This window comes from Orcinus orca, chromosome 4 (assembly GCF_937001465.1).
Source record: "Orcinus orca chromosome 4, mOrcOrc1.1, whole genome shotgun sequence".
NCBI classification, from domain to species: Eukaryota; Metazoa; Chordata; class Mammalia; order Artiodactyla; family Delphinidae; genus Orcinus; species Orcinus orca.
Window position 1 is genome coordinate 44,004,928 of NC_064562.1, and position 25,234 is coordinate 44,030,161.

Below are 25,234 nucleotides of genomic sequence, written 5' to 3' on the forward strand. Positions count from 1 at the left end.
CAATTCCTTTTTTTTTTAAAGTCCTATGTTTACACAGACTTGAGCCAGCAAATGTCTTTTACAATTAGTCTTTACTTATTAAACATTTCATCAACTCTTTCCAATGTGAGGATATAAACTTCAAAAGATTAGAAGTGGAAAATGAAGTAGTTCAATTCTAAAATAGTAATATTATTCCCAAATCAAATAATTTTTGAGACATCACTATTTTCTTTAGCCCATTAGTAAGACAGTTTTGTCCATTCAGATTTGGTTTTTAATTGCTCTTCAGGAGAAATGTTTGTTACAGTTGGAAACTTTTTCGGAAAATTTGCCCAAGGGGCTAGAATATAAACTTCCAGTGTCACAGAACCAGTTTGTCGTAAGGCATTTTCCCCTATAAAGGAATATAGTCCTACTCAGTAAAGTGATTTATTTCAAAGCAATTCACTTAAATTGTACACAGGATAAGGCACTGTGGGAGGGGTGATGAAGAAGAGGGGAAAAGTACTAACTGTCCAAGTTCTGCTCCATACAGGCTCTCAGACTTATTGAAGAAGGTAATGGGGAAATAGGATGCAATTAAATGGTAAAGCAAGGCCGCACTGCAGGGTTCCTGTGCCAAATCAATTGTATAGGCAGAAAGCGTTCTAGGAATGGAAGTCCAGCCAGCCAGATCAGGCTCATGGTATGAGTAGCGTTTACATTACTCTCCCTGAGGCCTTTGGACGTTACTTAAAAGGAAAGAAGGAGGGACTGAAGAAGGATGGAATGAAGCAGGTGGAAAGTGGTGTGAGTTTTATAGACTTGAACCTGGCGTAGCAACATCTCTAGGGCTTGCAGATCCAAAATGCCATGGTGGAAGTTTTTCTTCAGCTACGCTTAATGCTGCTGAGTCTCCCAGACACCTGATACAGTCCCTCATCTACCTAGGTGGGGATCTTTTTCCTTTAACTAAAGTCAAGTTGGTATAGGTGATGAACTGAATAGTCCGGTGACTTTGTTTCTCTGCCTCATACTATTAACAGGGTGAAATTAATAACTCTGAATCAAGTCATGAAGGCAAGTCATATCGGGTCAGACAGACTTTATTTACTATCTCAGAGAGGATTTTAGGTGTAATGTAGACTCTGCCATTGATTACCATCCATATTTTCTCTTTCCACAGATGATGTTTATTACTGGAACCAAAGCACATACTGGAGACTTGTTTCTGGCACTCATTATAACAAAGTATTATAGTGTTTGGGGATGGATGTGGGGTTAGATCTAAGGATGACTTAAGTTAAAGAGAATTTGTAGAGCAAGTAGGGCAAATAAAATCTTCAATCTCAACCCTTTTCATTAAGGCTTCCTTCACCTTTAAGATTCTTTTTCAAAAACAAGTTTTCATTACAAACTAAGAAAATGATTCCTTGGCGTTTTCCTCCTGTGTCAACCATCTGGCAGTACTATTCTTGGTGACAGAAGCATATTTTCCCTATTATTTGTTAATGTTGGGGTCACATGTCACTATCTTCCAGCATTTTGGGGGATGCACCTGTGAAACAACAGGGCTGATTCTCGTCTCCTCCCATCCCAGGCCTAAAAGCAAGTTTGCGAAACCATACAGGGCAGTAGGATGTGAACCAGCCAAAGTCGTGCTCTGACAGAGGCCTTTAAAAGTAAACAAATCAGGGCTTCCCTGGTGGCACAGTGGTTGAGAGTCCGCCTGCCGATGCAGGGGACATGGGTTTGTGCCCCGGTCCGGGAAGATCCCACATGCCGCGGAGCGGCTGGGCCCGTGAGCCATGGCCACTGAGCCTGCGCGTCCGGAGCCTGTGCTCCGCAACGGGAGAGGCCACAACAGTGAGAGACCCACGTACCACAAAAAAAAAAAAAAAAAAAAAAATCAGTAAACAATTCAACCCAAGTTACTGTCAAGGTGAAATGTAACCTCCCTCACTTCATCTCTTATTCAAAGTTTCCTCAGACCAAATCTGGAAGAAATGCATCATTTTCTTCAACTCTAGAGTCAGTGAAAAAGGATCTATGATTTGATCCATTTCACTGTTAGAAGTTAAAGCAAATCTATAAGGCGCGTGGGATCTGAACAAACTCAGGATTCTGTGGCTCGAACACCTGTGGGTCTTTGAAGACTGTTACTGTGTGTGCCCTTCAACAAGGGGTCCTCTGCTCTTTAAGCTGTTGAAAGTTCATTCCTTTTGGCATCTGCATCTCTGGGCACAGTGGCAACAATAGGGGGCCCAAAATGCTTTGTCAGCTGTTATGTATGGGGTCTCCTGACACCACGTGCGACCGTACGTCTTTCCTGTGTGATTTAGCCATGCCACACAGCAGTTGGTGGCCGTTTCATAGACGAGGTGCGAGGGTGCCTCACAGCCCGTTCTCAGTGATCTAAAGAGGCATCATTTCTATTTAACCTCTCCTGACTCTCCCTTCTTACTTGTTCTGCCCATAGCCCAGTGCTCCGTTACATGGCTAGCCATCCTGCCTGGTGTTTTTGATAACAATTTATTCATTATTTATATGCCATTTAATACAAACTGTTTTTTGAGATGATTTTGCAATGCTCTAGATCCCTATAAATGTGGCTTCTGCTGAAAGGAATGGGCAATAGTCCTTTTTTTCCAAACTGATAGTGCTTGCATTCACCTCAACTCAGGAAAAGGCCACAGATTTTTTTTTTTTTTTAATAATGTAGGCGTATGTGCTGCAATGAACGTCATTCTGGAATAACAGAACGAGGTGACAATGCTCCTAGTCACTAAATAGCAACAGAAACCAATGATAAGTCCTTCTCAATAAGTTACCCTCCTACAGTAACATAAAAGGCGTGTGGGATCCTAGCTCCCCGACCAGGGATCGAACCCCGGCCCCCTGCAGTGGAAGTGTGGCGTCCTGACCACTGGACCACCAGGGAAGTCCCCAGTAACATAAAACCTTTAAACAGAGAAGTCACTATCCCCCTAACAGAGTCTGAAATGCTTTGTGGTTGTTTTGCATTCAGAACTTTCCTTTAAATTCTTCTTATTTTAGACATGGTTTCTATTAGAAAACAGGCCTTTCCAATTTACAGTCATATAGTACTTTGTCCAGAGTATAGTAAAGAAAACAGAGGAAAATACTTTCCTCAGTTTAAATAAAGAGATTCTCCACCACATGAAGAAAACTGAATAGAATTCAGTGTTCTATTTGATTGAAATTTAAAAAAATATATATGTATTAGAATTCAGAAAGAGGTTTCCTGCAAGTACGTTCCATTGCCAAGTTCTAGACGTTTTACTTTGCTCACAAGATTTTGGGTCACCATAAGAGATTTGAAACAAGAAAAAACAAAGAGAGAGAGAAAAAATATATATCACTCAGTAAACTGTCGAAAGAAAAAGTCCATATTCCACATCTAGTTATGTGAAAAAACACCTGTTTTCCCCTGTGGCCCGCTGAAACAAATTGTTGGGAACAGGACCTTGCCTTAGTATGAGGAAAATATACATTCCACACTTTAGGTAGAAGGTGAACATGGTAAACAATGTGTGGGGAAGAAGTGGGAAAGATTTTGCTGCTTCAGTAAGAAGGGGATGCATGTCCATGCCACAGATTGGGGGTAGAGGGAGGGAGGTACAAAAACAAAGGAATTCCCTTAGTAAGAGGGGTAAGATGGGCACACAGGGTCAGAGGCATTCCTCGGATCTCTCTCTAAAGACACTTAACTGACACACATAATGATGATGGATATGTTGACTCCATGAGCTGTGCTTCTTGGTGAGTTCAGTAAATGCAGCATTTCTGTGTGCATTTGCCGCTAAATTTCTGGAAAGTTTACATCCAGACATTAATGATCCATCACATAATCTGTCAGATCAATGGGTTTATTTTTCAATGACTTGCTAGATGATCCTGATTTAAGTCATCTACCTAAAAATCATATTCAAAGAGCCAGACAATTAAGATATAACCACTGCATCCCTAAATGGCTTCAATAGTAGTCCCATAAAGACAGCCAGGGAGACCCCATTCCCTTTCTTTGCTTCCTTCTACTGGTACCTCTAAGCACTCTAGCCAGGCCATCCAAGGATTGATTCTCTCTTGCAATGATACACAGTCCAACAGACTCAAGGGGCTGTGATACCTCAAACCCTTACCTGTCCATTTTATATTAATAGCATATTTGAATTACTAGTAATTCTATATTATTAGCAATTTTAGTAATTACTAATATTATTAATAACTTTAAATAGTATGTTAGAATTAAAGGTAGCAGGCATATTAGAATTATTAGTAATATATTACTAATATAAAAATATATATAATGTATATATTTTACTGACTATATTATATTTACTGAGACTAATCTATTACTAATATAAACAGTAGTAATATATAAACTATAAATATAAATATTAGTAATAGATTAGTCATTCATTCAGTAAATAATTTTTGAATATTCATTTGTAATTCTTTTAGATCTATAAACAAACTTAAAACAAACACAAATCCTTGTGAATGCAGAAGTTTCCATTCTACTGGGGGAAAAAAAGAACAATAACCATAATAAATAAGTAAATTAAATAGTTGATGACTGCTACAGAAAAATTAAAAGTAGAGCAGGGCAAGGGAAATCAGTAATGCTGAGGGGAAAGAGGCAATTTTAAATGAGGCAAGAATCACCGAAAAGTTGAGTCTGAGCAAGTCTTGAAGGAGAAGGGGGAATACCTGGGGGACACTAGATCCAGGGAGTAGGAGCAGCCAGTGCCAAGGCCATAAGGCAAAGAGCTAGGTGGAGTGTTCAACAAACAGCAAAGAGGCTACTGCAGCGGGCACGGAGGGGCCTGGGGAGAGTAAAAGAGGATGAGGTCAAGAACCAAAAAACAATGGGTGCAGAGTGGGAAAGCTGATCACGAGTGCCCCATAGGACATTACAAGGATTGGGACGCTTAGTGAAATTGGAAGCCACAGTAGGGTTTTAAAAAGGGGCGTGACGCGATCTGATTTACATTTTAAGAGAATCACCCTGGCTACATGGGGATAGAGTATAAGGGGGAGAGAAGAGGGGCTGAAAGAGCAGTCAGGAGGCTGCTCTGATAATCCAGTACAGGATGAGGTGGCCTGGACCTGGTAGTAGCAGTGATGGTGGTGAGAGGTATTCTGAAGTTACTGCCAACAGGATTTCCTTATGGATTTGATTACATCAGACCCTGCAGGACTTCTGAGTGGCATCCTTTGGGACCACTCCGCTAGTGCTATTTGGCTTTGGGTATGTCTGTAGATCAGATTAGGTAAGACTATAGCCCCATTCCTTTGCTCTCTCCTTCATCTATTTCTAACTAAATATTTACTATGCATGTTCTTTCATTTTTCAGAAATTTTATTAAAGTATAGTTGATTTACAATGTTGTGTTAATTTCTGCTGTACAGCAAAGTGATTCAGTTATACATACATATACATTCTTTTTCATGTTCTTTTCCATTATGGTTTATCACAGGATATTGAATATAGTTCCCTCAGCTGTATAGTAGGACTTTGCTGTTTATCCACTCTATATATAACAGTTGTGCATGTTATTTCTTGTTAATAATCTTCTTCCTTTGACACTTAGGGAAAAAACAATAAGACGTAACATGTGTTTAACAACTATATAAATCAGGCCCTGTGCTGGGCACTTTAAATGAATATAAGGAATTAGCTAATATTTATTGAGTGCTTTCTAATGCCAGGCATTGTGCTAAACACTTTTATACAGATCATCTTATTTAACCCTCTAACCAATCATGTGAAGCTACTATTATTATCCCTTCTTACCAGATGAGGATATTGAGGCTTAATAAAAGGTGAATTACCTGCCTAAGATTATCTCATAAGCAGCAGGGCAAGGAATCAAACCCAAGTTTGTCTGGAGCACTTAAGTATTTTGCTTTCCATTTAATCCTCACTCCCCATCCCCCAAAAGGCTGTGAGGGAAGAATTATTGTCTCCATGTAAGTATAACAAATTTCCAGTCAATTTGCTGTTATTTTTTATTGCTAGCATGCATATGTATGTACTTGCATATAGAAAAATGGAGTATATGCCACAGCATCAAGTATGATGCCTTGAGCGTAGTTAGGGTTGAGTAAATACAAGTTGATTGATTTTGTGCTGTGTTGTTCCATGACATCATCTTACACCACATGCAGGGTCAGATTCTACTTCTTTATGCCCCCAGAGTGCGCATTACATAGTGTATGCTCCAGAAATCTTATCCACAGCATATGTTTGTTACTTAATCTATTTCTATCTTTGCAATTCTGCTATGACTCTTCCAGTTCTCACCCAGCTATTTTGTGCGCATTACATAGTGTATGCTCCAGAGTGCGCATTACATAGTGTATGCTCCAGAAATCTTATCCACAGCATATGTTTGTTACTTAATCTATTTCTATCTTTGCAATTCTGCTATGACTCTTCCAGTTCTCACTCAGCTATTTTGTCTGCTATGACCCTTATGAGAAGAAACAAACACTATTTTTTTTTCTGGAACATTTTTATTGTATTCCCACTTGGGCAGATAAATATGAATCTGACATCAGGGCTCAAACAACAGCAGTGTTCACATGGACTTATTTTTCCTATCTTTACCAATCTCACGAGATCTGTAAATTTATAGTACTCTTAGCTTCTTCAACAGGTCCTGCAGGCCAATTGGAAAGAGATAGACAGCAATTAGAGCCAGGTCAAGGAAACAAGGACAGGTGTCACTGGATAATGTAAAGAAAAGGCATAAGGGCTTCCCTGGTGGCGCAGTGGTTGACAGTCCGCCTGCCAATGCGGGGGACACGGGTTCGTGCCCCGGTCCGGGAAGATCCCACATGCCGCGGAGCGGCTGGGCCCGTGAGCCATGGCTGCTGAGCCTGCACGTCCGGAGCCTGTGCTCCGCAACGGGAGAGGCCACAACAGTGAGAGGTCCGCGTACCGCAAAAAAAAAAAAAAAGAAAATGCATAAGCCTAGCTGCTAATCTAGAGGTCAGAAGCTTAGGTTGGGTTCCTGAAGAACACAGGAGATCTTGTAAAGAATTGTATGTCAGTTACACACTAGCTTCTTGCCTTTCATTGAATAGTCTATTCTCGGGCCATATTGGGGAGCTCCACTTCTGAAAAACAAACAAACAAGTGAACAATAATGGCAAGAAGACATTAAAAAGCACATTCACCTACTACTTATCCTAACTTAAAAACGTTGATTTTCGTCATCCATGATAGGGTCTACATTAGTCAGCTCAGGCTGCCATAACAAAATACCATAGACAGGGTGGCTTAAACAATAGACATGCATTTCTCACAGTTCTGGAGGCTGGAAGTCCAAGATCAAGGTGCTGGCTGATTCAGTTCTTGGTGAGGACTCTCTTCCTGGCTTACATTCTTGCTATGTCTTCACATGGCAAAGAGAGAGAGAGAGATCTGGTCTCTCTTCCTCTTCTTATAAGGACTCTAATCCTAAAATCCCTTATGACCTCATTCAATCTTAATTATTTTAGTAATAAAGGTCCTATCTCCAAATACAGTTTCATTGAGGGCTTGAGCTTCAACGTATGAATTTTGGGTGGACAGAATTCAGCCCATAATAGGGTCTATCTTTGTGATTTATCTAAGACTGGGTTCTATTTATTGAATAGTTAAATATAAATTTTCTTTATCTATAGAATAGTGCTCTCACTTGTCATTGTTTTACAAGTGATAGATCTATTTCTGGAAAAGCTGAGTGTTGTATTATTCCTATTTTAAGATGAAATGAACAATAACTTTAACAGCAAAAGCAGATGTTTAAAGTCAGCCTTGGGAGCCTGAATGCAACTGTTATTATTGTGTCATCAGAAAATCTCATTAACAATTTAGAAGGTCCCTAAAATGATGAGACAAATCTATTCTATTAGCTCTAGGATACAGATCATCCTTTTCAGATATACTAATTTCCTTCATTGAGCACTGATCATAAAACAATAATATTCTAGGCTAACTTTTAACATCATGTTGTTAAATACCACCATATCCTTGGCTTTATAATTTAGTCAAAATAAAATCATGTCACTAAACCAGCAACGTTAGGAGGAAAAAGAATATTGTTGATCCCTGGCTTTACCTTACTAAAGCCACCTTCATCTTACTAAAGCCATCTTCACCTCAAAGGTGTCTTCGCCTATTCTGCATGACTACATGCCTACTACTACTATGTCTATGTGATTTTCTAAACAACAGACAAGTTTTAGTCAATTTAGGGAAATAGCTAGCCAATATAATCAGAGAGAAAATCAGAGTAGTCAAATTCATTTTTGGGATCACATACATGTCGTCATGACTGTACTATTTATTATCCCATTTGAGTCAAACATATAAATTGTGATTGTTAAAGGCACTTTTGGAATATGGGCTGCAAAGTTCAGATCCTTTTGAAACAACCCTGAAAAAAAGGAGCTTAAGAGGTCTTCCAGCTCAACCTCTTTTTGGTGGCTGAAACAATTATTGCAGAAGGAAGGTAAAAAGATAAGAGCCAATACCCAGCAGAACCTTGACTAGAACGAGGGGCCAGGTTTCACCATGTTGTATCAAGCTTCTCACCAATATCACCCCATTCTAGGTTTAGATTATTTTCGAAATACACCTCCATGTTCTTTCTCCGCCCAGTAAAACATTCTTCCACCAGTGATACCTGAAACATTTCCGATGAAAGGGTTTGAGATCCATACGTATTCTTAAAAGAGTATAAGAAGTTGTCTTTCTTTGATTTCCTAAGAACCGTGTGGACATGATGTCTGTAAATTGCCATATTCAGTTTTCTTCTTATAAACTTATAGTTTTAAAAAAGAGTTATAATTTGGGGGATTCAAAGAATGTTCCTGAGAGTCTTAAGTTTTTATTTACTAGTTCCATTCCTCCATCATAACTATGTTGCTTTACATTCCTTTCCTGAAATCGTGAAACTTCGTTTCCCTCTCTCACTAGCTTGGAAGAATCTACTCGTACCAACTAGATTTGGTGATTATTGTGGGTGAGAAAATCATGTGTGCCTATGCATGTATCTTCAGCAGGAATTGGTGAGTTGTCACCATTTGTTTTTGAAGACTCTAGAAATACGAGAATATATCTGCATATCATACTTTTAAAAACATATTGGAATCATTTCCTATATCTAAGTGTCATGTGATGTGCAACAGCTGAGATGTTTCAAAAATGGGGCAGATATATTAGAAAACACATGTACGTGAAAGACTTAAATTTAGTATTGGGTTTTGATAAATAGCATGAGAACTTCGGGGAGTCTAAAGATTTTCCAGTGTGTGATAAACTGAGGGTGCTGTCATATTTATGTGGCGTATGGTCAAACTCAAGCATGAGAAATAGCTTGGTTTTCTCATGCAGAGTGAGCAGAGTCAGATCATTGTGTTGTTGAACTGAATTAAGCTATGGTAGATACTCTCTATATGGACATATATACATTTACAGGCATGTATATGCATTATATAACTGTAAATATAAGTATACTATAAAACCACATGTCAATATATAAATAAGATAACCTATATACAAATCAGGGTGCTAGATTCTGTGAGAACTGCAAAGACGAATAAGAGAGTGTGCTTGGGGAGGGAGGCATGTAAACATTTTAATAACATTGGTTAGAAAATGACCAGGACTCTTACAAAGAATCAGGAGACTTTAGACTCTAGGTAAGGGAGTCCTGAAAAGGTAAGGAGACACTGAGATCAGTGTTTCCCAAACAATGAAGAAACCCTCGGAACAAAACAAACAAAGCAAACCAAAAACAAATCCACCCTGCCTCCTTCACAGTTGTTTCTAGGACCCTTGATGAACCTAGAGTACTTCGAAAGATACAACAAAAACAACTCAAAACCCTCTCAGTAATTTCCAGATAAATGCCTCCAGTAATGTTTGTGTTTAGGCCTTTGAGCCTACATCATTAAACTGGCAACTCTTCTCTCCTTCAAGGATGCTAGAGTTTTATTGCTCTGTCTCTCTCTCTCTCTCTCTGTCTCTTCCCCCGCTCCCCACCTTGACATTTCAGATTGAAGCAATAGATACCTTTATACCCTTTAGGTACTGAAAAGGCATAAATTGTTTCTTTCCCTAGGAAGACATATTTAATTTTTATTGATTAACATTTCCCTGGAAGAAGTTGTTGGAAAGGGGGAAATTTCCCTCTTGAGTAATAGTAAAATTGACACAAGACTAACAGTGCAAAAAGAAACAAATTTTAATTCATGCACATGGAGGTCTCATAGAAATGGGACCTAAGAAGTGGCCAAAGCAGGCAGCTTTTATCCTTTTTAGAGAGACAAAATACAAATTTGTGAGAAATTGACAGCATAAAGAAACGTAGGTTTTGAGAGCTCAATTAGTGAAGAATCTAAACAGAGATTGGGCTTGAGGCAGTAGATTAAAGAAGTAACAGTGTTTGTTTATGTAAGCTTCTTGGCCCTAATTCCCTGTCGCTGGCAATTAAGTGTGCCCTTCTACCTCCAGATGCAAAGAGTGTGCCTTTCCCATGAGAGATTTAATTCTTGTTTCAGGGCGACGGAAAGGAGGGTCAAGGTGTCCCTCTTGTGTTGGCCATTTCTTAAGTTCCTTTAATTAAAAATAATCACTATGCCATTGAGGTGCATTTGGGGGTGGCCTGCCTTGAATCCCAGCAAAGCCTTGGAGGGAGGAAAGGCTGGGTGGACATTTTTACTTTAACTATTAACCAAAATGTAATAGTTAATGTGAATAAACAGTGTGATCTTTCTAAAGTCATAGGACACATAAAATCATTTATCTCATCAGCAAAAAAAAAAAAAACAAAAACCAGCAAGATTTGAAGCAACAGTCTCAACTTTTAGTTAACTATGAAGAAATGGGAATTCAGAGGTTTTATATATCAGACTTGGAAAATTTGCTTACCTGATGTTTAACAGAAAGAAAGTGATTTGTGATTAAAGTCAATATGAAGAGAAAATGTTTGCACATACTTAAGTGATTCAAATATTTTTCCTCTTTGATTAACTACCAAATGGTTACTACAACCAAATAAATTAAATTGAATAGCTTATCAGGGAAACAGCAACGGTCAAGTTTTCAAAGTGGTTGGTTGCTACCAAAAGTTATTAAAATATGCATGCTTGTGAAGAAACTAGATTTCTATTAACTATCCTGCATGTGATATCTAATTGCATCTCAAACTCCTAACAGAGTCCAACGGGGGTAGAAAATGACATGGAGGAGACTGACCAGACCTTCGCAGCAGTGCAGGTAAGTTTGCCTGAAAGATCAGGTAGAGAGGTGAGCCTTGGCTCTTCTAGAAAGAGGCACTCAGTGACTTAGAAGAACTAGAGGGATTAGGGAAAGAGACCAAGCATAAATGAAAGTGAAAGAGGAAGCCATCAGGAAAGACAGAAATTGACTTTTGTAGCAGACAATTTACCATTTCCATGCACCCAGGCCTGACTTCTAACTGTTGGCACCATTGGTCCTTGCCTGCAGGCTCTCTGACTGCCAGGAGAGGCTGGCAGTAAAAGGGAATTATTGTCCCTCAAAAAGGGGAGTTATTTCCCTCCAATCACTCATAGGAGTTTGTGGACAAAATGCCCAGCTCCCTGCAGGGAAAACTCTGAGCTGAGTCCTCACTGACTCCTAGAGCTCCCAGTGGGGATAAGTGCCACTTGCTTGCGGTGGTAACTGGCTTGATCTTTCCTCTTCACTGGCTTCCTTTTCCCTCTTGTTCTCTTCTCTGCGCTCTACAGGGTTTCCTGGCACCACCACCTCACTAAACTACTTACACTGGAATCTTGTCTCAGGGTCTGCCTCAGGAGGAATTCAAACTAAGACAACTCAACCCAGCAAAGCACTTGGAGAAGAAGAGGACACTCTGTCAGAAGATGGAAAATGGCAATGTCCATACATTTCCTTCTTTCTCTCCACAAAGGCCACCTATGGATACAGATGGGAGCAAATGAATACCATTAACAATTCTTCTAAGCTATAGCAGCCCTTCTAAGTCTCTCCCATTGGAAAAAGAGGACTGATGGTCTCTGGTGTCATTCAACTTCTTCCTTCTGAGGTATGCTTCAGGTTGCCTGCCTTGCCACCAATCAGGAAACCCACACCTGGCTGCCCCTGTTCCTGGGTGATCTACTCCAAGTGCCAGTTTCTGCTTCCTTGAGTGACAGCCAGGCACTAGGCAGGATGTATGGTAGCAATTTAATGCTTAAAGAATGACTCCTCTATGCACCTGTATTTGGCAATGGATTATAATAAAAAAGCAAGCAAGGCAAATTCCTAGGACACCAGGTCAGACAGGACTCTAGCTGTTCACTTTGTGCTAGCTATTCACTTAGCACAAAAAGCTAAGACTCTAATTCATGTCTCTGTTAGTCCACCATGGGTGATGTTGCAAACCTCACAATTTTAGGAGCTCTGATATGCAAGTGGCACAGCATTTCTTGAAGTGTTCCATGGTATGGTGAGAGCTATCATGCAATGAAGGATGAAAGAAACAAAGAAAGGAAAGGTAACTAACTAAATTTTGGGAAATATTAGACCAAGATTAGACTAAAAATTAGACTAAAGAAAGTTAAACAGAGTTCTTTCATGAAGCACACCCTATAGACTTTAAGATGTCAGGATGCAATAGGAGTAGGAATTAGCTCATGTCTGCGTTTCCCAAACATTTTTTATAGCCAAACTTGTTTTCTTTTTGGCTTGAATTAGAAAAACATATGGCCTGGATCAATTCTTTAAAATATGCAACTTCCATTGAATATCTGATGAAAGTCATACAGGTATTTTCAGCTCAGATGTCTCTATGAACTGGGTGAAAGCCTGAGGTGGGTAGAGATAAGAGTCTGTGACAAATTGGGAGATATTTTCCCAATCCCAAAGCATTTAGATTCAAATTTCTAAAAGCATCCTTCTGGCCAGGTATATTAGTTGGCTGTTACTGTGTAACAAATTGTCTTAAGGAAATTAGCATCTTAAAACAACACATGGTTCAAGAACCTGGGAACAGCTCAAGGTCTCTCATAAGATTGTAGTCACAAGGGTGCTGTCATTTGAAGCCTTGACTGGGGCTACAGGATCCCTCCCAAGCCTAGGCCTTTGGCTGTTGGCTGGAGGCCTCAGTTTCTTGCCACGTGGACCTTTCCATAGGACGGCTCACAACATGGCATCTGGCTTCCTCCATAACCAGTGATCCAAGACAAAGAAAAGGCAGAACATTTCGGTGCCTTCTATATTGCTTCCAATTTTCTGTAATTATAAAATAGACTGCAATGAACATCTTTACAGTTAAATATTTTAGACATTCATAGTTTCCTTCACATATATTTTTAGAGGTAGAATTGTGCTCACACTGCCATCACGACTCAAATGTCATCGCCTCTGAGAGGCCTTCCCTAACCAGTCTAAAGTAGACATCTCTCCTGTCACTGCTTATCCAATTATTCTGTTTTATGTTCTATAGGATTATCACCGTCTGAAAGTATTTTAATAATTTATTAATTTCCTTCTTCTCATAGAGTGTAAGCTCCATGAGGACAAAGATTTTGATTGTTACTTTACTATATTTCTGGAATCTGGAATAGTGCTTGGCATGTGTAATGTGTTCAAAAAATTTTTAACACATAAATTAATGCATATGAGTCCATTTTCCTGCCAACTACCTATCACTATCATTAAGAAAAAAATCTTCAAATAAGTAAAACCTGATATCTTGTTGATGGTGTCTTTTATGTCTTTGATCAATGTTTAGTTTGAACTTTTTTTTATATTCTTGCTGACTGTAGTTCTACTTTTAAATATTGTTCTTTCATATTCTTTCCCCAGTTCAAAACATTGAGGCATTGGTTCTTTTCCTATTGATCAGTAACAGTTCTTTATATTTTGACACTTTGGTTGCCATTTATATTGCTGGGGCAAATTGTTCCAAATTAATTTCTCTATGCAGGCCAGATCACTTGTAGGCATTGACTTTTTTTTTTTTTTTTTTTTTTCTGTACACGGGCCTCTCCCTGTTGTGGCCTCTCCCGTTGCGGAGCACAGGCTCTGGACGCGCAGGCTCAGCGGCCATGGCTCACGGGCCCAGCCGCTCTGCGGCATGTGGGATCTTCCCGGACCGGGGCACGAACCTGTGTCCCCTGCATCGGCAGGCGGACTCTCAGCCACTGCGCCACCAGGGAAGCCTGGCATTGACTTTTCAATTCCAAGATGACAGTGACAGAGACTGATAGTTTGAATCAGAATGGCTGAAAGGACCCATTCTGTTCCTGGAAGTGCAGTTGCAGCTGCTATTTGCAGAATCTGAGCCTTTTGCTCGCTCTGAGTTTCATGTGTTAGCCTAAGGTCTTTAAAATTACTTTCCCATCAGACTAATGTGACAAAGCTGGGCCTCATCATTTGAAGCTGTGCTTCAAGGAATCCTTAAAATAGTACTCTTGCCCCAACCTGCTTGTGGCTGCCCTACTTTCACTCACAATTATGAAAGTTCCTTGAGTGTCTGGTGGTCATCTGTTTCCCACATGGGGTCAGTTTCATAAAGCTATGCCAAGATAAATGTCACTCTATTGTTGGAGTCCCTGGCAGACCATTTCCTGGTCCATAAGTTCACAGGGAATTCCACTGGAAATGCTCGAACAAGAAGTGGCTTCTGAGGTAGGTACGACTCTCAAAATGTTCAGAGTTGGGCTTTAGTCTTTCAAGTCACACTCTGCCTGCTGTCATCTCAAAGGGCTTAGCCTTGTTTGTTCAGGTTTCTTCTTTGTCAATCTGTGCAATATTGGATTGATAACTTCCTGACACATTTTGGAGATGGCTTCCACCTTTGCATGACTGAAGAAACTCTTTAAAATATGAGTATATTCCTCTGAGGCAGTTTAACCTATCTTGATCTGCTTTATCTCTTTCTCTCTGTCTCTCTTTCTCTCTTCTTTCTTTCTCTACCTATTTTTCTATGAAGAAGAGGAGAATGGATTATGAAAAGTGGCAAAATGCAAATAAATATGGTCCAGTACCTCTGACCTATTCCTTTGGTGATGAGGGACTAAATCATATTATATATTCCTAGAATGGGTTTTAAATGAAACCATTACAACAGCCTTTTCTTCAAATTAAAAAAAGCAGGGAAATAGTAAGACCTTTAAACTTCAGCTCCATGCTAAGCTTCCAGTTGTTATAAAATGGGATGACTGGCATTGGGCAGGGATGGACCAGGAAGTGAAAGAAGGTCTTCATGTTGCCATTTAATTGGGTTGACCTCACGCTGCTCACTGAACTTTATAAGGACATAATTGGAATGTGTAAATGTAGCACCTCAAAATCAAAGTGAGTCTTCTACAAAAGTTCTGTGTGAAAACTCAGAAACACTTTGCTATGCTTTTTTTTTTTAGAGACTTGGCCTTCTCGGTTCAACATGTAATTGAATCAGGCCAGTGATAGAATCCTCTACTCAGAGATGATTGCAAAATTGTTCTTCTTGAATTGTTAATGCAGATGTGAAATTGAGGTCATGCTGTTAATTCTCTTGCTTTTTTTGTTTTTGATTGAAAACTGTATGACTTTTTGGTGTTTTTTTCTAAGAACGGTGCGAGCCATAATCTTTTGATTTCATTTTCTGAGAGAGCACCTTAATTGGGCCATGGTCCTCTTCATCTCTACTTGGGCTACAGCTGAGAATCTGAATGGATGCAGACTACAACTTCAGAGGTCCTGGTAGAAATCTTGTTTTTGAAATTACTGGCTCTAAAGAATCCCTGGGCTTCTGTGGCTTGTTGCTAGTACACCCCTCCATCAGCTTGGGGGAAACAACTCCTGTTTTAGAAAATGAACTCTACTAACTTTTCGACTCTGGTCTTTTCTCCTTTGCAGAGGACGAGGAGCTGTGCCTCCAAGTGTGGCTGACGAGCTAGTACTCCACAGTGTTGAGGTACTTTACACACCACAGCAGCAAATCCACCAAAAGACCCGTGCTGTAAGATGTGCTGCAGTAGGGGCCATTATGGCAAGAATCTAAAACCAGTGGGACTATTGTTTTGTCTTCTTAAAAACAGGATTGGGGGCTTCCCTGGTGGCGCAGTGGTTGAGAGTCCGCCTGCCGATGCAGGGGACACGGGTTCGTGCCGCGGTCCGGGAAGATCCCACATGCCGCGGAGCGACTGGGCCCGTGAGCCATGGCCGCTGAGCCTGCGCGTCCGGAGCCTGTGCTCCGCAACGGGAGAGACCGCAACAGTGAGAGCCCCGTGTACTGCAAAAAAAAAAAAAAAAAAAACAGGATTGGTACATACCATGCTACGAACGATTAGCTCCTGCATATAGGAAGGCTTCTCTGAATAGCTGATAATTTTTATGTCCTATATTTCCTTTTCATTCCCATTCTTGCTTGTACTTGAGTACTATATTCTTTCTATGCAATTTGGAACTGTTGGAGGAAGGACATTTAATATAAAATAGAAAGTAACAGTACAATAGCATTTCAATTGGACCCATGGTGCAGACTGTGTATGGCTCTTACTGTCACACTTACCACTTCAGTGGTGTCCTGGAGATGCTTATACTGGCTTCTGAGAGCTACTTTGCTCCTCTCTTCCCAGCCCCACATTTAGTGGTGTCACGTTGGTAGCCTGAAATTAACCACGGTGGTGAATCAGCTGCGATTTTTATACCTTTAAAAATCAGTCGTATCTTCCCTCTACCCCCACCACAAGCCCAATTGTTAAACATTTCTCAATACATCTGGACTAATGGTCCACAAATGAAAGCAGGAGGACAAAGGTGAATCATAAAAATCCACCACTGGAAGTCTTCATGATGGTGGGAATATTACAGCTACTCCAGTTATACAACAACCCATGTAAACTGAGACTATAAGGGCTGAGCAGTTCTTTTGAACAAGCACAACAAAATAGGGAGATCTAAATGTGTTTCCTTTCAAAATTCCTACTAGGAAAAATGATGCATTTTGTTCTGTTTAGCTGTCATTGCTCAAATTAGTTTTGAAGCCTCTTCTTGAAACCAGTTCCAGACAAATGTATATGAAGCACGTACACGTTTTATTACTTCATAGTCTGAGACGTAAGATGCAAAAATGCTGAAATATCTCAGTCCTTACCACACTCTGACATGCAGCTGGTAACATCAGCTGGCATTCCTCCACTAAGTTCTCTGCCCCTATGCTGCAGGGGTTCCCAGCAAGATTTCCAGTGTTCCATTTTCCTTGCTTGAATGGCATTTCAAAGATGAGCCAGCTCAGTTCCTAATCAGATATGTAACCAAAAAATGAATCATCAACCTCTACTTCCCAGTCACCGCAAACCTCATCAGACTTCTTGTGGGGCCGCCCTCCTTTGGATTCAGGGAGGCAAAGTCCTCTCGTCCCAGTAGGGGGAGCTGAAAGGAGGAAATAGTTACATTGCATAACACACTGTACTCCCCTAAAAGATGAAGTCTTTCTAGCTCCCATTTCTCCTCTTATATTGCTGAGGGGCGAGAAGAGGGGGAATAGAAATGCCTTGTCCTGACACCTCAAGCCTTGGAGAAGTGGTTGGATGCAGCTTCTCACAGTTCTCTTAGAAACTTAGCACCTTTTCTCTCAGCCAGGGCCATAATTGTTTAAAAAACCAAAGTCTCATCCAGCACCTAATACCAGGGATCTGGTTGTAAAAATAGTGGGGTTTTTTTTTACAGCTTTTATGCTTAGAAACGCAATGTGTGAATAAATGGAGGCAATGCAACACAGATTTTTAAACACTACGACAGAATAGTAAATGGTGAGTTGTGTGTGTGTGTGTGTGTGTGTGTGTGTGTGTGTGTGCAAGCTTGTACATAGAGGAATCAGGACTTTCCTCTTTTTAGCAGCTCACAGAAGTCTCCTCAGGGCTGCTTCTATTACTGTTCATTCATTTTTTTGATCTATGATTTTTATCTTTACTTTCTAATCTTTTGGGGAACACTATCATATTTCAGAAACTTCTCTTTTAGTAGTCCTCTTGCCACTTGAAAAGAAAATGTGGAAGGTCAAGTAAAGAAGAAAAGCTTTGAGAAACTGTGTGATAAGTAACATCTACTCATTTTTATCCTGTTGGGAGAATCACATTCACTTAATGTATGCCACTGATTCGAAACAGATGGACACAGTTGTAGAAAACTGGTAGGAATGTTAGAAATTTGGTTCTTATCACAATTTCTCCCTCTCTGTGTGGTCAGTATCAGCATCTGAGGTACTGGATGCATTTGACTTAGAATTGACTTGAATTTGGGGATGAGATCAGAGCTGCATGTAGAAAGCTTAGAGTCAGGAAAGAATAAGAAAGAAGAGAGAGAGGACCTCTGGAGGATGGCAGTGGTGAAGGCAAGGGTAGGTGAGATGGGCTGGAGGTTCACCTGGATTAATAGGCAGGATGAGTGGAAGAAAGGGCGCTGCTGGGAGGGAGATATTTAATGAAATCGAATTCTATCATAGCCAGTCCCTGGGAAGTGCTGACACAGGCTGAAGGATGTGTTTGGGGATGCAAACCACTGTATAAATTATATTCAATGAATAACACATGGGAGAAGTCTTAGATGTGTACCTGATGCATAATGGAAATTCAATTAGTATTAGTTTCCCTTCCCTTCCTGCTGGTGATGATGCTACCAGGTGGCAGATAAAACATATTGTGTGAGTTTGGGTCAAAGCATCATTGTGACAGTATTGTCTCAGCAACATTTCCAATTCAGGTAAAAGTTGAACTCAATGTGTGAAATGGCTGAGTGAGAAAAACAGCAGTCACGGATCAGGATAGAAATAAAACTGCAGCCTTAGCTGGAGTCGAGAAAGAAATAATAGGGGTCTAGTTTCCCTTGGGGGAAGCAGGACTATCTTATATCCCTAGGGGCCCATCCATGAGCTAGTGACCATGACTCTGAGAGGCAAACTAAGCCTAGGGAAAAATGTTGGGAAGTCATAAAAAATCAGGTGATATGGGAGTCCATAGATAATTAATCTTAGCATTTGGACGCATTCAGGAACTAAATCCATTTTCTACCTAAGGAAGCTAGGATGCACAGGACAATTAAAGGGACAGAGATAGGAAGCTGCCTGCTTCTATGTGCCCTCTGGGTAGGGCTTGGAAGTACTGAGGCTGGGCCCTTGGAATCTTCTGCTAGCTAACAGGGGTCTATAGTGTCTCAATTGTTTGAGTTGCCTTTTTAGGGTTCCTTCCAATTATGAAATTTATACCTATTTGAGAAAAAAATCAAAATGAAACTTTTCTTTTCACTATTTAATCAACCCTTCAATCTACATTTAGATACTTCACACACACACTACAAATTAAGTTATTAATTTTCCACTACTCTGAAAGCCCTTCATATCTACTTGATCAGATATCACATTATGAAGCCTTCTCTAACTCCTTCCATTAGGATAGTTAAGCTTTCACAATGCACTGTAACACTGTAAAACTTCAGAAAACTTTGGCTTGTGTAATGGACCTGCAACACACTTTTGAAACAACGCTGATTTAATTATCTTTGTATTAATTTGTAGGACAGTTGTTTATTGTTTTCTGCCACTCACAATCCATCACCTCTTCTTTTTTTGCTAATGGTGCCTTATTTACTTTGGGGGAGAATTATCTCTCTTCCATCGGTGTTTGTGATCTTTTCCCCAAAAGAACATGTCCTGCCTTCTTCTAGTTGCAAGGTGGGTATATGAACCACGATGGCCAAGTAGACTCTAATGGAACTCTCTCTAGCTATTTAAGCGGAAGGGGATTTAGTACAGAGAACAAGGCTTCCAGGAATTACTGGCGGTACAAGATTGGTGTGCAAAGAGAATGACTCCCATCAGGAAGCTGAGGAATTAGGAAGCCACCATGCCAACTTCTGGTGCCCACTGCAACTGTGGGCTCCAGGAATATGCCACCTGAGCTGTGACCTGGGGTTAGAATTCACTGCCAGAATTGGTGGTTCCAGAGCCATGACGTCTGCTGGGACTGTACCAATAATATGGATGAGCTGTGCCATGCCTCTCAACACTTATTAAGCTAGTGGTTGGGTATTGGAACCTTGGCTAGAGATGTTGCAGAAAAATCAAACATCTTGATATCCACGCTCTGGAGTAGAAATTGCAGAAGCAGCACGAGTGTGGTCTCTACCTCACTTCTGCCTTTCCAGTCTCACAGAAATGCATGTGACTAGCTGAATAATAATTCTCTTCCAGAACACTGGCTGCAAGGGAAACTGGGGAATATAGTTTTTAGCTTTCTAGCCTTTACCATAAGTGAAGGGATCCTGGAATAGGGCAAAATGAATAGAGAGCATCAATCCATCATGTGAGCAATGGACTCTTCTCCACACGTGGACTCTTGAGCCTAGCGACTGAAGGACAGAAGAAAAATGGTTGGAGCCAGTGCAGGGTCCTGGAGATTTGCCACTTAGATCTCCCCAAAGCCCTAGTTCTTGTCCTTTCAGGCTTCTGCTTCTTCAGGTTTCCCCTGTGAGCCCCACCCTGACCTCATCATGATTTCCCTTTCATCCGCAGTTAGCCAGAGTTGAGTTCTGGTATTTATAATCAAAGACCGTAAATGATACATATATGAACACTGTTTTGCAGTGTCAACAATCCCCAAATTCTTGCTGAATGCATGCATTAAACTGTATTTAGAGGTGTCTTGGAATTCTAGTTTCCTAGAACTCAAAAGCCAAAGAAGTCCTCAGAGATCAGCTTATTCAAACTCCTTTTTTTTTTTTAAGAGATGAAGAATCTGAAGGACAGAGAACAGCTAAACTCATTTCTTTTCTCATCAGACACATTCCCTTATTATTAGCATTATAAGGATTCTTCCTGAAATATTTCATCTATATAACAGCACAGTCCTAATTGTAACAGCATGGAAATATCCTTGGAAGAAAAAGGTAGATAAACGCACTTTAAAAAAAAATTAAAGTAACATAGGCTTTAGGTTGCTCTTGTCATTAGCTAAGAATTTTATTATAGAATTTGTAGCCAGACTTGTGAAAATCTATAAACATCTTATAGAAGTTTCTTTGATAAAGAAAATCATGCTCAGTGGAAAGGTTTTTGGGGTTTTTAATGCAGCCATTGATCTCCCCTTAAATTTTAAAACTACAATGAGCCCATCTGTCAGAACCTACTGTAATGTAAACTTTGCATATGGTCCAGCCACAGTCTTACCTCCTATGAAGATTTCAAAATATGCTCCATGTCCTCCCTGCAAAAATACTTTCTAATGAAGAATGTTAAACCAGGCTTTTTGTTTGTTTTGGCGATACGCAGGCCTCCCACCGCTGTGGCCCCTCCCGTCGCGGAGCACAGGCTCCGGACGCACAGGCTCAGCGGCCATGGCTCACGGGCCCAGCCGCTCTGCAGCATGTGGGATCTTCCCGGACCGGGGCACAAACCTGTATCCCCTGCATCGGCAGGCGGACTCTCAACCACTGCGCCACCAGGGAAGCCCTAACCAGGTTTTTTATAGTAGTGGCCCAAAGACTTTGAAAAACATCCTCAAGAAGCTACTACAGGAACTTCCAATTTAATGAATTTTAACAGCTGTTCTGCCACTAGGTCTATAAGTAGAAATTGATTTCCCCTTGCGGCAATTCTATTAATTTGTTTTTATTATTTTAGGATAGCTACTACGCTTTAGCAGGCTGGGTTCTGACACTAGAAACTGTGTGTGGCAAGGCAATTCTGGTCCTAATCAGTACTCCTCTGAGGGCTTCTGCTAAAGACCACCCAGACCGTGGACAGTGCAGGGCTGGGGTGTGAGTGGTGCTGAATTGCCCCAATCCGGCACAGAGGGGTGGAACACTTCTGCTAAGCACTCTGGAGAAGTTCTTGGAAGTTTTCAGTGCTATTATATGCCTAAAATGTGGAAATAAAGATGAACACATTTTTAAAAGAAATGCTTCTATGTATTAACAAAAGTTTTCCTTAGATAGGAATCTAATATTAAGCTTACCTAAAAACTTTGTGCTTTATAGATCATTTCCCTCTCCATACAATGAGGTTGAGATCAGGTTTCTCTTTTTACAATTTTATTGCCAAAGGTGAATTTCAAAGGGAAAGAAGTTAGGATGTTTGGATGTTTTTTTTTGGCCTCGCCAGGTGGCTTGCGGGTCTTAGTTTCCCAACCAGGGATTGAACCCGGGCTCCCTGCTATGGAAGAGCACAGTCCTAACCACTGGACTGCCAGGCGATTCCCAGGATATTTCCTTGAAGAATCTGAACAGTTTGCTCAATAGGAATTCTCTGAGTGATTTATTTCCAATTTAATAATTTTAGTCCATTAAAAAAGTCTTTACATGACAGTATAAGGCACAGTTCAGTCCTTTTAGCCAAATTAATTTGTTAGCTTCTAACATAATCATTCAAAGTAAGAATGATGAACTTGAATTGCTAACTAAATGTTCAAATAGTTGAATTAATGCATTTTGGTACAATGACACGAGCTTTGTGTGTAAAATACATACATACATGAGAGCATGTAAGGAAAGAATCGAATCCTGCAACTGAATTGGCTCCCTGTGGTTTGTGTTGGGTTATGTCTCTATCATAACAAGTCATTGCTTGGGTCTGCCTGACTCATAGCGCCAAGCTTTACTCTACAGTTGATTGAATTGCGAATGATTTCTCAATGAGTAAAACAACTCTTATTTTTATTTTTCTCTTTGTAAAGCTGACTTGAGTTTTCATTTGATTATTGTTGCTGATTTTTGGAGTAGGCAGTCCTGCAAAGATGTGGATGTGGCTAGAAATTTTTAAAAATATATTTGTTTTCTAGTTTCAAAAAGTGTACATATTCACTGTAGAAAATGTGGAAAATTCAACAAAGCATGAGCAAGGAAGTAGAAATCACCCAAAATGGCACTATTCAGAGCAAGCCATTTCTATCATTCTGGTATAATTTTTTCTTCTTTTTATTTCCGTATATTTTGGTTTTTAAAATATGTACTACTTTGTGATCTATTTTTTCCTTGACATTAAACATTATTTACTTGTTCATCTGATAAGTATTTACTGTTTCAATTATATGTTTTTAAAGAGCTACAAGAAATTCAACATTGTCCATGTTTTACTATGATCAACAAAAGATGGGAAAGGTATGGCTTTTTTTCTTTCTACTGTGTGTGTTGCCCTGATTCACCTAATTGATGTATCTGAATCATTCCCAGTTGAATTTCTAAAGAGTCTAAAGTTTGAAGAACTCCTTAAAATCAGGAATTATTGTCATTGTCTCTGTCTGTGAGTTATGAACCATTTTTTTACGTTAATCTTTTTCAATTTATAGAACTGCTAGCCAGCATCACTGACTATGGAAAGAACCTATAGTTCAATAAATAAATACCTTATGGCAAAAACTCTCTCTGTACAATTTAAATAAGCTTAAATCATTAAATATTTTTATTAAAAATGATAAATATTGTATCCACCTTTTCCTTTATATTGGAATAAATTCAACAAATATTTTATAGAATCTATAATACAGAGACATGGAGCAAGAGGATACAAGGATAAATATACCATGATCCCTACTCACAGACAGCTCACATTCCAGTTGGGGACCCAGTCATGAATGTAATTATCTAACACTTACTTGGTGTTGTACTATAGATATAAATAAATAAAGTGCTATGGCTGCTTAGAGGAATTCGAGATTAATACTGATTGGGGACTGGGGGAAGTTTCACAGAGCAATTAGCATTTTAGTTTGCCTTAGAATTCCCTAGACAAGACCCTGATATCTTAGCATGAGGATTTATGTGCAAGTGGTTTATTAAGGAGGTGCTCCCAGGAGAAACTAGTAAGGAATCTAGGGAAGCAGGACAAGGAGAGAAAGAAGCCAAGCACAAGGGCAAGATTTCAGGCAAAGTCTCACAGAATCACCTTCAACTTGACACTGCAGGGTGCTCAGGACTGTGTTTTATCTCAGAGTTGGCCTGAGTCAGACAGATGGGTTTTCATGCTCCTGGACTGGTCAGTCAGAGCCAGAGTGATGCCCTGAGAGTGGGGGATAGGAGGTGAGGCAGGGCATAAACTCCCAAGCTCTCCGACCTCTTCCCCTTTGTGCACAATCTCTCCGGTAATTTCAGGACAGTCCTCTGAAGAGTCATAAATACAGGCTATTAGAAGCAAAAGCTGAGAGGCACACAGAGCAGTAAAAGGGGTCTGAGAGGCTCTGGGTGGAACACTGGCAGTATTCACAATAGTGTTAGACATTCAAAGGAAAAATGTAGAGTTTCAACAGATTTGGAAATAGGGAAGAACATTCTAGAACTGTGCTATTCAATATATCAGCCTTTAGTCACATGTGGGTAGTAGCTACTGTACTGGTCCATGCAGATATAGAGAACACTTTGCCAACAGAAAAAGTTCTATTGGACGGTACTCTAACTAGACTGAGAATAGGATGAATAAAATCATGGAAACTTGGAGGAACAAATAGTTTAATAGGGCCATAATGAAGATAGATGGCTGGAATACAGGCTGTGTTCAAATTTTAACAAGCTTTGGAAGCACTGATCCTATATCCTATATAGCCTCCATACCTGGCCTTATGCTGGGTCTCTTTGTGCCCCTAGCTGAAGACCTGGTCTTTACTTTGGTCTCTCTTTTCCTTTGGCTCCTTCTCCAGCCATTTCTCTTGTCACTTGTGCCACTGCCTGCTTTCTCAGCTCTGGCTTGAATCATAAATTCTGATTCAATGGTTTAGAGTACCTACCTAGCATTTTAAATTTCCTCCCTCTCTTATCAACTACTTCCCAGTCAGCTCCAATTTGTATATAAAGCCCACATTATACATATTAAGAACTAGGAAAGATAAGAGGTAGAGTGAGGAAAATTGGGTTAATGGATTTAGGAGTCCCAAGATGTTGGGTAGACTGCACGAAAAGAGCCAGTGGGGATGGAGAAATGAAAGAAACAAATGACAGGGGAGATAATTAATGGAATAAGAAAACGTTAGAGAACAAGAAAGTTTTAGGAAAACAGTCTTCCTTAATTTCCTGGAAAGAACGTATTTCCTGTCATCACTATCTGCTATAAAATGGAGACCAAGGCTATTGTACTAAGTCCTTGTGGTTCCTCAAGCTTTCTGTATAGAAAAATCTTAATTCCATCCTTTCCTCAACCTATATTTTTTTCTACATATGAATTTAAAAGAGGAGAAAATGACAAGACTACAAGCTTAAATCATGGAACATTTTATCTTTAAAAAAATTAATTGTGGTAAA

The 25,234-nt window shown here is 40.0% G+C and overlaps 1 long non-coding RNA gene across 1 annotated transcript in view; it reads right to left on the bottom strand.

Annotated features, from left to right (window-relative positions):
• Positions 1 to 6,400: 6,400 nt before the first annotated feature.
• LOC117196743 (uncharacterized) overlaps positions 6,401 to 25,234 on the bottom strand; it is a 53,184-nt gene continuing 34,350 nt past the window's right edge. Inside the window, exons 2-4 of the long non-coding RNA XR_004477070.2 lie at positions 17,109 to 17,252; positions 16,524 to 16,620; positions 6,401 to 13,255 (exon numbers count right to left, since the gene is read on the bottom strand). This is a non-coding gene — a long non-coding RNA (uncharacterized LOC117196743). The remainder of the gene's footprint in view (positions 13,256 to 16,523; positions 16,621 to 17,108; positions 17,253 to 25,234) is intronic.